The sequence below is a fragment of the Dromiciops gliroides genome, chromosome 3 (assembly GCF_019393635.1).
Source record: "Dromiciops gliroides isolate mDroGli1 chromosome 3, mDroGli1.pri, whole genome shotgun sequence".
Lineage (NCBI taxonomy): Eukaryota > Metazoa > Chordata > Mammalia > Microbiotheria > Microbiotheriidae > Dromiciops > Dromiciops gliroides.
Genome location: NC_057863.1, coordinates 125428266 through 125440955, shown reverse-complemented (window position 1 = coordinate 125440955; position 12690 = coordinate 125428266). Strand labels below are relative to the sequence as shown.

Here is a 12690-nt window from a genome sequence, read left to right as displayed (position 1 = left end):
GTGTGTATATGTTTGTATATATACATATATATCATATGTAAATCAAATACTATATACCTATATTGTAAGTTGTGTGTAAAATACATATTCATTATATACATATGTGTGTGAATGCATATATGTATTACATGTTAAAAATGGATTACTTCTTTAAGAAATACAGGTTAAAAACTTAATAAGCCAAAACATTTTTTTTTCCAAAATCAGGCAAGAATACTAACAACTCCTATAAATTTCTACTCATTATCTATGAATAGAAACCTGTCTTCAAAATGAAAAGATGGAGAAATCATGAGATAAAGCCAAGAGATGCTCAAAAGATGATTGATTGATAGGTAAGATAGATAATTGGTATGATCATGTACTCTCTACCACAAATTATTTTAGTCTTTAATTCTTGTATATTCTATGAAATATCTGTTCCACAAGTTGAGTGGGGTGGAGGAAAGGAGGAAGGGAAGGAGGGAGTGGGGAAGCGGGAAGAGAAAGAGAGAACTGGCTTCTTTGTGGTTCAGGCAAAATTCATGTTACTGAAAATGTTTAGGTCAAAAAGTGGGATATTATATTATACAGTGTTTGTGAATAGTCAGAAACTAGGAGGGAAAATTGGGGAAAAGGGCAAATTTTTTCCTCAAGACTTTTCTCTTTGAGGTGGGTACAATGGTAATATCAATACAAGTCTTCTATTTTGAGATGCCTCTGATATTTCCTTTCTCTTGTCACAATTGAGTCCTATCTTCTCTTTCTCCTTTCACTGGTTGGCTCTTGGCTGCTGGTTCTTTCCACTTCTAGCCTATATTACCCCCTCTCCTTATACTTCCAGACCCTTAGTATCTCTATATGGTTGAGATAATGTCTCCCTTTTATAAAAGTTCCTGAGGGTCATGATTAAATCTCTCACACAATGGCTTTGATTGATTCAAAGGTTCAAAGGTACAGAGACTGTTCAGACATTCTTTCTGATTCAGAATGGTACAGTTAACTGATTCAAACAAGAATGCTCTTACCTAACAAAGGTAATTACTTTAAGTGGGGTTTAATAATTAGTGAAATCCCACCCTTCTCTTTCTCTCTCTCTCTCTCTCTCTCATTCTCTCTCTCTCTCTCTCTCTCTCTCTCTCTCTCTCTCTCTCTCTCTCTCTCTCTCTCTCTCTCTCTCTCCTTCACCCTCTCACCCTCCCTCCCCCCCCCTCTCTCTCTCACACACACACACACACACACACAAGTCTCATATGTAGGGGAAAGTGAAAGACATGTCTGTTGTAGTGTATACTGTAAATATGTCTTTTTAAAAAACTGTCTTCTCAAAGAAAACCCACTATGTTGCCTTAAAAATCATTTTCCACTTGAATAGACCACATTTTGATTTTTTTTTTGTTTTTATACTTATAATTTCAGACTTCAACAGAAGGTTTGGTATTTTAAAAATCTGTCAAAATGTTACAAAAGACCAGTTGCAAATTTTAAAGAAATGATCAAAGCTAAAAAAAATGAAAAACAAATTCATATTCATGCTTTGGTTACTAAGACCCTGATTTGTCTTCCTTTTTAAATCTCATCACTTAGAACACCCACAAGATATTGACACTAGCAAATAAAATTAAGAAAATTCTTAATTTCTTCAACTTTCCATTGCCACCTATAGCTTTTAATCTTGGAATTATGAGCATCTCTTTATCTTTTTTTCTGTTATTGGATGCATCACCAGTTCTATGCATTTTTCTTATGCAACATTTCTTAAGAGTTCTTTCTCTTCCAAGAGCTACAATTCTGTTCAGAACTTAAAATGGACTAACTGGACTACCTTAGCTTCTTTCCTATCCAAACCATCATACATCCGTGATATCCATTGCATCCATTCAGAAGTAGAGGTTTTGAAGGGTCCTTTAAGAGTGTTCCTCCCCTATATACAAGGTTACAGAGGCTATAAGCTTTAGTCCCATGCTTCATAAGGTATATTCAAGCCATACCTCTCCTTCTAAATACCCACATATCCTATTTCTACCACTCCATGCTGTCTACTTTAACCAAGCTAGCCTGTTTAGCATATGTGACTTTCTTATTACCACTCCTGAGACATCACACATTATTCCTTCAGACTAGGATGCCCTATCATTTCTGTCTTTCCTTCAACCTATCAACTCTTCCATAATATTAACCTGGAATTACTCCAGTATCACAACAGCACTTTGACACATTCCTCACATATGCAATATCCACATATGCGTACTTATATACCTATATACAATGTGTCCCCAAAGTCTTAGTGCCATTTTAAACTTTAAGAATTTCAGAAATAAAAATTATAAGAACTTACAAAAATAACAGTTGAATACTTAAAATCTTGGGGCAGGGTGGTGGTGTACTGCATAGACCACTGGCACTGGACTCAGAAAGACCAGAGTTCAAATTTGACCTCTGACACTTACCCTGAGCAGGTCATTTAATCCCTGCCTGCATAAAACTAAAGAAGTAAGTGGCAAAAAACCACTCCAGTATTTTTGCCAAGAAAACCCTATGGATGGCTGGTTCACAAGAGGCAGACAGGACAGAACAGCAAAAAATTTTAAATCTTAAAATATTGATGTTTCTTATTAAAATTCTAGTTAATTTTTAATCTGTAATCTAAGCCTTAAAATCATCCAAAGAATGAAATTTCAAAACATTCATGAAAATTTTGAAATGAACTCATAAGAAAAAGTCTAACAGAAATTGTCAAATGACAGAGGTGGCGAAGCAAGGAAGGCCAAGCTTTCTACCAATTTGCTGGTCTGAGCAAGTGTCATCCAGAAACTGTTTTACATGCATTATTTAAATTAAAATGTATTATGAAGAATTCATGATACTAAAAAATTATAAAAGTAATTTAAATAATTAAAATTTCCAATGATATTTTTGTAAGTTTGTAGCATTTATACTTCTAAAGTTACTCAAGCTTTAAACTGAACTAAAACTTTTGGGACAGTCCATTTAAAAATATATATATATATGATATTTCTAGAATGACTCTGTAGAGATAAAAATCAGGTACTCTGTGTTATTATCTATTTGTATAAGCTATTTATTTGGTACTTCCGTGTGTTTTCTTTACGTGTCCTATTAGAAAGAACCTTATCTATTATTTCACTATCTCCTCTACCAGAACAGGTGCTAGAAACCAAAAAGAAGTCAAACTGATTGTGAGAGTCTAATAAATTGATATATAATTTTTGGCAGTCATTCATGCTTTATAATATACTTTGGGTTGTATATCCATTAGTTTATTCCATAAAAGCAGTGAAGAGAAGTTAAATCACTGAGAGCCAAATTTTTATCTTAACTAAGACTAAAGCTTCCACCGATTTAGCTTCTTCCTTGATTTTTTAAAAGTAAACTGAAATATAGTTCCTTTAACATTATTCATCTTAAAAGTAAAAATACAAATAGTTTATTTATTTTCCAAAAGATTGGGAGAGGGAGGAGGGGAGGAGACACAGAATCCTCACACAAAAGTTGAAAGTTTGGACTTAATGCCAAAGATTTTTAAGTGTTGACTGAAAAACTCAACATGCCTCAATGTGCTCAGGTATGCAAAGGGCCAAAATCAGCAAATGCCTTCACGTTTGTTGCTATGCTTACATACTGACCTGACTCCTCAAAATGTTTATACCAAGGGAGTTACAGGAATGACAAGTCTCTATTGAGTTTATTATTTAACACTTCTTGAGTACCAACTAGTTAGACTGTGCATAGGACTGTTGAGCACAAAAATAAGCACACAGCTTGTGTCTATAGAACAAAATGTCACAAAGAAGCAAAGTAATTTCTTGTATATAATGAGATTCTTCCAAAGTAAATCCTAATGTGAAAAAAAATGAATAATTTAAACAAGTCAATCACAATTTCTCTAGGTATAAATTCCTCATGTGAAATGAGAGATCCAAATCAAACATCCCTTCTTGAGCTAAATATTATTGTTTTCATCCCATCTAATAACGTGATTACATTATGTAAAATGATATATTCCAAAGAAGTTGCAAAAGGATAATTTTTATGATGCAGTATTCATCGCCTATTATGTCCATGTGTCATAAACAGTTCTTTCCCCACAAAACAAAAAGGCTTCGAATTCATAATTGTTTGCTGGCAGTAGGGACATAGAAAATTAGAAAATCAAAGCTATTCAATGAAAGCTTCTCTCTTAAAATTTCTAAAGTTTCTTCCAATTGGTAATACTCTCTGCTCTTGCCTAAGTAGTAAAAGAATAGAAAGAAATGATTGGGCTTGAGGTCATCAAAACCATTCACTCAAAACACACACACATACACACAACACACTCACACAGAAGGTATTTAATGCAATTCAACAAACATTTATTGAGCATTCAGGACCAAAGCACTGTGGACTAAGTTTTGAATAGGATATCAAGATGAATCATAATATTAAGTCCCTGTCATCAATGAGCTTGCAGTCTAGGAAAGAGAAGTGATAAACACATGTAATTCCAATATAAAATAAAACATAAGTGCTTTTGAAAGGAACCAAGTTTCATGAAAATTCAAAGGTCAACAAGATCATTTCTAGCTGGACTGAATGGAGCTAGTTGAGGCAGAGTTTCTTCATGGAAAACGTATCATTTGAGTTAACCCAAAAGTATTAACAGGATGGCCTTACCTACATATGACAATTGAAAGAGTATAAACAAAAGTATGAATGCATTCAGAGAAAATACTTTTTTTAAAGTGCTCAAATATTCAAATATTTATCTCAATTTTTCAATCACTTATAATCTCTTTCCCAAAGGGCCCCTATTTTATAAGCCATTTTTTTTAAGTTTCCAAATGAACATCATGTAACCTACAGCTGATTTCCTTTACCTCTTTCTCTCTTCCAAATCATGACCCAAAAAAATTTTTTTGAGGGATCATTTGTTTGACTATTTATTTGACTATTCAGTTTCAGGAGCAGCCAATAAAGTTTAGAAGTGGTGAGAACAAAAATGAGCCATGAAATTATCAGAGCTACCATCCCTGATATATAAATCTATGTAGAGGAGAGAAAAGACTCCTTACATATGTTTTTTTGAGATTTTGGCAGGCTGGGAAGAACGTTCAGTACATAAGTTAAATAATAAGAGGCACTATCACTGAATTTTACTGAAAATTTTGAAGTGTATAAATGTATTTTAAGATACATTAGTGGGCAGCTAGGTGGCGCAGTGGATAAGCACCGGCCCTGGATTCAGGAGTACCTGAGTTCAAATCCGGCCTCGGACACTTGACACTTACTAGCTGTGTGACCCTGGGCAAGTCACTTAACCCCCATTGCCCCGCAAAAAAAAAAAAAAGATACATTAGTGATCATGGTTGCCTTTAAAACATGCATTCTTGCTTTTGGTATATTTTCTTAATTGTTATGTAGTATTTAAGAATCTTACACTGAAGAATGCCCATCGATTGGGGAATGGCTGAACAAGCTGTGGTATATGATTGTAATGGAATATTATTGTGCTATAAGAAATGACAAGCAGAATGGTTTCAGAAAGACCTGGAAAGAAGTATATGAACTGATGTATAGTGAAGTAAGCAGAACCAGGAGAAGGCTGTACACAGAGACAGCAATATTGTTTGATGAAGAATTGTAAATGGCTTAACTATTCTCAGCAATACAATGATCCAAGACAACGCAAAGGACTAAGGATGAAGCATACTATCCACCTCCAAAGAAAGAACTGATATTGATAGAACATGGACGAAAGCAAGCTATTTTTCACTTTATTTCTTTCATTTTTTAATTTGTTTTCTTGTACAAAATGACTAATATGGTAATGTTTTACATAATTGCACATGTATAACATATATCTGATTTGCTTATTGCCTCAGGTAGGGGGAGGCAGGAGGGAAGGAAGAATAGAATTTGGAACATTAAAATTTAAAATAAAAATGTTTATTGTCCAAAAAAAAAAAGAATTTCCCATTGAGGGATTTTTTTCCTAACCTACCAAAAGGATATGCAGGTGGATCACATATACTTATATGTAAATATTTATCATGGCACTGAAAGTAGCAAGTACTAAATTGAAAAAGAACTGTAATCCTCCCCACTAAAATCTTCAAGCTTCCAAAAATGGAATACTGAGCTGGGACTTCAAATAACAATCTCTACAAACTGCCTAACACCTATTTTTTTATCTTATCGTATATTATATGATTACTATTCTTAGAAAGCTAAAAATACTTCTCTAACATTAATTTGCATTAACCAAATATTTCGGGATAATATTATCCCAGTCACATACATAGAGATGTGTTTCCTGACAGTTAGCAAATTATGACCCAGAGATTTTATTGCCTAGATAAAAGCTTTCCCATATGCTCCTTTATTCTTCTATCTCTCTATTCAATTCCTTTTTCCCCCTTCTTCTTTTCCTTTATGTTGTTAATAAATCATTAACAAACTGATTATCTTCAAGTAGAATGCAGAGACATTGCTTGGTTCAGGGAGGGAAAAAACATGCCTCCCTGGATCATTTTTATAACTATCACCTATAAGTAAAAGTTTCACTTTTAGCATGGGCACTATAATACATTTGCAAGTTTCAGCTATAATTTAAATTTTGTCTTTTTCAGCTAGTTGTCATTAACTGGAATTCCTGAGAATGAGAGTTGCACAGAACAAAATCAGATATACATAGTTACTTTGTGAGCCAGAAGCCTTAAATACATGTTCCCAATAAGGGAACAGTTCTGCGGTCCATAAACTTGGTTTTTAAAAATATTTTGATAACTGCATTTCAATATGATTGGTTTCTTTTATAAGTTTAAGTATTTTGTTTTGTGCTTTTAAAAACATTATTCTGAGAAGTGGTCCATCAGCTTCACCAGATTGCCAAAGGGCTCCATCACACACATACACACACACACACACACACACACACACACACTCTTTAAGAACCCATAAAAACTGCAACCACATGGTGCTTACTATTTGCTCATGTATCCTTATCCATTGCTCAGGGAGGACTTTTCCTAACCAAACTTCTTCCCTTATTTTGTCATATAAAGTTTTAGGAACCAAAAAGATGAGATTACATTAAATTGAGAACACTGAATATTTTTTCATTCTATAGTAAGTTCTAAATGAAAACATCAATCCTTAACTCCAGAATAGTAAATCCAGAAAAACAACAAGGTGAAAAAATAAAGTAATCAAGCTGTTATCTGATTCCTACTCTCAGAAGAATGGGAAATTGAGAAAGTAATACAACATTTGATTCTTTACCCTGGGGAGGCTTACTTTCTTTGTTCAACAAAACAGGAATAAATGGTACCAATACTGCCTCCCTGTTGAAGAGCTGTTGTTTAAATAAAAAGTGACCTGATAATCATAAAATCCAGAGGTCAAAGGATCCTTAGGTTGCATCCAGCCCTACTCCTACGTAAAGAATGAGTCCCCTCTATGACTTCAGTCAGTTCACTTTGAAAATTACAAAGGGCCATATGAATGCAGAATCTTCAAACATTATGGTGAAGAAACCAGAAGTACAAAGGGACATATGAATAAACCAAAACTGTGCACAAAGTATGAAGTAAGGATTCCAATCCCGGTCTTTCCAGCTGCCCTCTTCAATCCATCTCAGCCCAAGAACCCTGAAATATCTTGCCTTATTAAACTATGTGGATAAACATTAAATTAGGGAAGTGATACCTTCTCTATTTGTGGAAAATAACACACCTTGATGCTGTCATCGCTAGATTCAAACATGGAGCTTAAAGCTATCCTTTAATTTCACTTCATATTCATTATGGCAGAATAGCAATAAAAACATCTTCCAAGATGCAGCAAAGAACCTAGGACATTATGGGATGGCAATTTTCCTATCATCACTTGAGATTTCTCTCCACCCAGAAAGAACGTTTCGCTAAAGGCAGCATAGAGTCACAGACAAAGAGCAGAACTTGTCAAAAAGTTGTTCGGGTGTTTTTCAGTCATGTCCAAATCTTTATGACCCCATGGAGGGGGGGATTTTTGGCAAAGATACTGGCAATTTTTGCCATTTCCTTCTCCGGCTCATTTTACAGATGGGTAAACTGAGGCATACAGGGTAAAGTTACTTACCCAGGGTCACACAGATAGTAAGTGAGACCAGATTTGAACTCAGGAAAATGAGTCTTCCTGACTCCAGACATGGCACTTTTTCACTTCACCACCTTGCAGCCTGTAGTCAAGAAGACCAAGTTTCAAATTCCACCTCAGGCACTGACCAATCATATGACCCTGGACAAGTCACTTCAACTGTCTTTTCTTAGTTTCATCATCTGTAAAATGTGGAGACAAATTCAACGGCCTCCAAGATCTCTTTCAGCTCTGAATTGATGATTCAAAATGATACAATAAGCTATCTACTGTCAATTAAACTTTTGTTTTTATCCCCCTAACCTGTATAAGCAAACACAAGTTGAAACAAATCTAGAGCTCGAAGGACTTTCAGAAGTCATCTAACCCAGCCGATTCTTTTTTTTTTTTTTAATATGAGGAAATGAGGCCTTGATAGGCACAGTAACTTGTGACTTTAGGGTTTTATAGGCAGTAAGCACCAAGTCAGATGTTTGGCCTCTGACTCCATAACCAGAGCTTCATTTCACTAGATTACCTTGACTCATGATTCAAATGTCTTTTTTTTTTCTTTTTAGGACTTCATCCACAGATACCTGACTACACAATATGGCATCCCACCCTGGCTCACCCTACAGAGGCCCCTGGCCAGCTTGTAATCTTATCTCCTGTCTTCTCCTTTGTCCCTATTCGCAATTCTTTTGACCATTACGAGGTAACTGGCTTGAAAAATCTCACCTAGCAGGACATTAATCAATAATATCGCATTATAGTACCACTGCCAAAGACAGTGCATTTTAACTGGGCTCTTCAAAGAATTAGCACCAGTGAGTCATTTATGTATTGTTAAGGGCTAAAATTCTAGCTAGTCTGGCTAAAATCTCTAATGAGTGGTCACCAATAAATTATAAGCTTTAGGAAGAGTTAGGCTTTTAAGCATTTATTAAAGAGAATAAGAATTTGGTAAAGAAAGAAAGGCCTACATTCATCTATCTATTAAAGGGAGAGTGCATTTCTAGCTCCCTTCTCCACCAGCGTCCAAAGGAAAGAGAGCAAGACAAAGCTCCCCGGCTCCTCCTTCTTCCTCCCACCAGCAAACGTCACTTCCTGACGCCAAAGAAAAGACCCATAGTCTTGCCCTCAGAGACGTTCGCCTCATGGCGCAGGCATCTGGACAGAAGGTATTTTAGGACAACTGGAAATAGAAGAGCCTACAGTTGAAGTGCCTACCAGGGTTGGCCTAATATTTAGTTAAATGGTAATGATAATCATATTTTAAAAGCTTGTATGTTAATATCAAGTTTTATGATTTCCAAGCACTTTATATAATCTCATTTGATCCACAAAATGACTGTGAAACCAATCTAATCCAACAAGCATTGGATTGTGTGAAGGAAGTAGGTGAAAGTATTCTTTCTCCCATTTTACAAATGAGTAATCTGAAGCTTAGAAAAATTAACCATTTTTTAAATGGAAATCTCTTCAAGTAGCATTATAGACTTTGCTACTTTCTCAAACACAGTATACTTAATTTCTGGGTAATCCTTAGGAACATTGATCATTGTACTATGGTTTAATAATGGTGTCTTTGGGGTCTAGGATGATTCTGGGGTCATTATCCCCTACTCTTAAAGACCTCAAGCTGTTTTTATTGCTGGGGATTCCCTACCTGTTCATCTTCTTCCCACTTCTAAAGTCTTTCTGCTACTTATAGCAAGCTCTTCTCCTTGAGCCTTTTATTCCTTCTCATGTTTAGCTCTGTGCTCTACTAAGCCTCTGGGGTTACCCTTTATGCATCATATATACATACACATATATATATATATATATCCATATCTGCATAAGACTATACTAACTTGTATACATATATACATATATATAATACATATACACAAATAATACTATACCAATGTATGCACATACACATATGTATAATAGTATATTAATTTTTATATATATGTATGCTATGTTCATTTGTAGTTGTAATACATATTATATATATAATTATATATGTGTGATACATATTATATGTATATATAATACTATGTTAGTTTGCATGTATACATATATACACATATTTATACTATACGAATTTGAATATAGTGTTATTGTTCAGTTGTTTCCAACTCTTCATGATCCCATGGACAATAGCACACCAAGCCCCTCTGTCTTCCACTATATGCATAGGTATATAAGTATACTAATTTCTATATATGTGTGGACATATATATAACAGTATGATAATTTGTATGTGTATATTATAATAATATACTAATTTGTACATATGCATCTATATTATAAGTATAATACCATACTAATTTATAAATAATAAAAATATCAACTATGGTTTTTAAAAAAGATTTATTGATGACTTTTGTTTCTACTTCACAGTCCATTCTGAATTAGTTCTTCCTATTCCCCCTTTCCTCATTCTATCAACTCTAATGACCTTGCCTTGTGATGAAGAAAAATTCTTAAGGAAAACCAGAGGACAAGACAGATTATTTCTAACAGCATAAGCAACGTTGTGTACTCATAGTGCCTCACTGCCTTGACACCCAGAAAAAAGCTAATTTCCTCCTTTTTTCTTTAGAGCCAAGATTGGTCATTATACTTACACTAATGTTACCTTCATGTTTAATATTATTTTTGTCATTTTAGTTTTTAATATTTATATTAAAACATGTTCTGTTATTCTGTTTATATTAAATTATTTAACTATAATTTATTTTGCTAGACTTCCCATGATTCTTTGAATTCCTCATATTCTTGAATATCAAAAATGTTACATTTATAAACCAATTTTTTTCACCACTCCTCAATGTATTAGAATAGCCCAGGTTCCGGGGGGGGGGGGGGTTTGCTAAACAAAAAGTGCTCTAGTGTACATGGGAAGTTTTCTTTTTTTTTTCTTTTTGTCTTTGGACTCTTTGGAGATCATATGGTCAACAGTGAGATCTGTAGGTAAAAGGGTATTTTAAAGTTTATTTAGTGACTTTCCTTGTATAATTCTAAATTGTTTAGAGAATACTTGGACTAATTCACAGCTCCAGTTCTTCCTAAGGTGTATTAATGTACCTTTCCAACATTTTTATGTGTGATTTTTGTCATCTTTACCAGTTTATTCAATGTTCTTTTGATTTGTCTTTCTCTTGTTAGTTATTTGGAGCAATCTCTGATACTGTTACTTAGAATTGGAGATTCTTCTCTGGAAAATTATTTATCTCAAAGAGAAAAGGTTTGTCATAGAGATTCATGGTTTCATAAGACATCCTTCTTTTCTGTTTTTTGCATAAGGAAATGTTCATGTTAATCGGTGCTTTGTTAAGTACAAAATAAATGTTATTTTAAAATTGGAAACTTTCATGTTTCAGAGTTCTTTAGACCCATGGAGGAGATAGTAAAAAGTCTACCTATTGTTTGCATTATCACTTCAGTTCTTATTATCTGAGCTTAGTTATCTGGGCACTATAAAAATGTCTCATTTAAGATCGATTTTCTGTACTTGATTAAATCTTCTAAGTATATACTGCACATACTTCATATTAATCAGACGTTTAAGAAATACTGTATAGTTGTCAGGGGCATAAAAGTTGTTTCAGTTTTGATGCCATTTTATTCATTCACCACGAGACATCACTTTTGCTGTGAAAGATTCATATAACAGGCCATGTAATTGATGACATTTGGATCTGTTGGAGTTTTATGATGTAATGACATAGAGTATGGGTCAGTCTAATCAGTTTGAAAGAACCTCCCCAAGATAGTGTCCTTTAAATCAAGGATTCTTAAGCTAGAGTCCACAAGAGGATGATATATAGGGGAAAAATTACACCTTCGTCTTCACTAACTTCTACCTAAAATTTAGAATTTCCTTCAAAGCAGGCAATAAATCATTATTTTGAGACGGTTTTGCCAAATTGTCAAAGGGGTTCAAGACATAAAAAAGTTTAAAACCCCTGTTTTAAATGAAAGATGAAAAGAGTAAGACATAGTGGTGTTGGAAAATAATAAGGCTCTTAGAAAGTATATTTGGCAAAGAAAACTGGAATGGTTTATTATTCCTTCTGCAACTCATTTTATAGATGAGAAGACTGAGGCAAGCAGGGTGAAGTGACTTGCCCAGGGTCACACAGCTAGTAAATATCTGAGGTCAGCTTTGAACTCAGGTCTTTCTGACTCCAGTCACTCCATCCAACTGTACCACCTAACTGTCCATCTTGAACATAACAGGAGCTTAATTCATATTTGTTGAATTGCATAGTAGTCTGTGATCAGTCATCAGCAAGACTGAAATCTTAATGCAGGACTGGTATAAGGAAAAAGAGCCCTCACATGACTCAAAATAAAGTCAGCCAACTCTACAAAACATTTAACCCTGACTTGAAGTTTTGAACAGAGCAACATAAAGTAATATTCCTATGATTCAGTCTTCCATTCATTCAACAAATGTTTTTATTTGCCTAGTATGTGTAATGATCTGGGCTATAGAAGACATATCCTCTGCCCCCACCCCCTAAGAAGCTTCCAGTGTTGTAGACGGAACACATACACTGATAAAAATCATACTAAGTGAAACGGGGTCATTACATCATT

General features: G+C 34.4%; 1 protein-coding gene across 13 annotated transcripts in view; it reads right to left on the bottom strand.

The window, feature by feature from the left end:
* LMO7 (LIM domain 7) overlaps positions 1–12690 on the bottom strand; it is a 252651-nt gene that overhangs the window by 80678 nt on the left and 159283 nt on the right. The window lies entirely within an intron of this gene.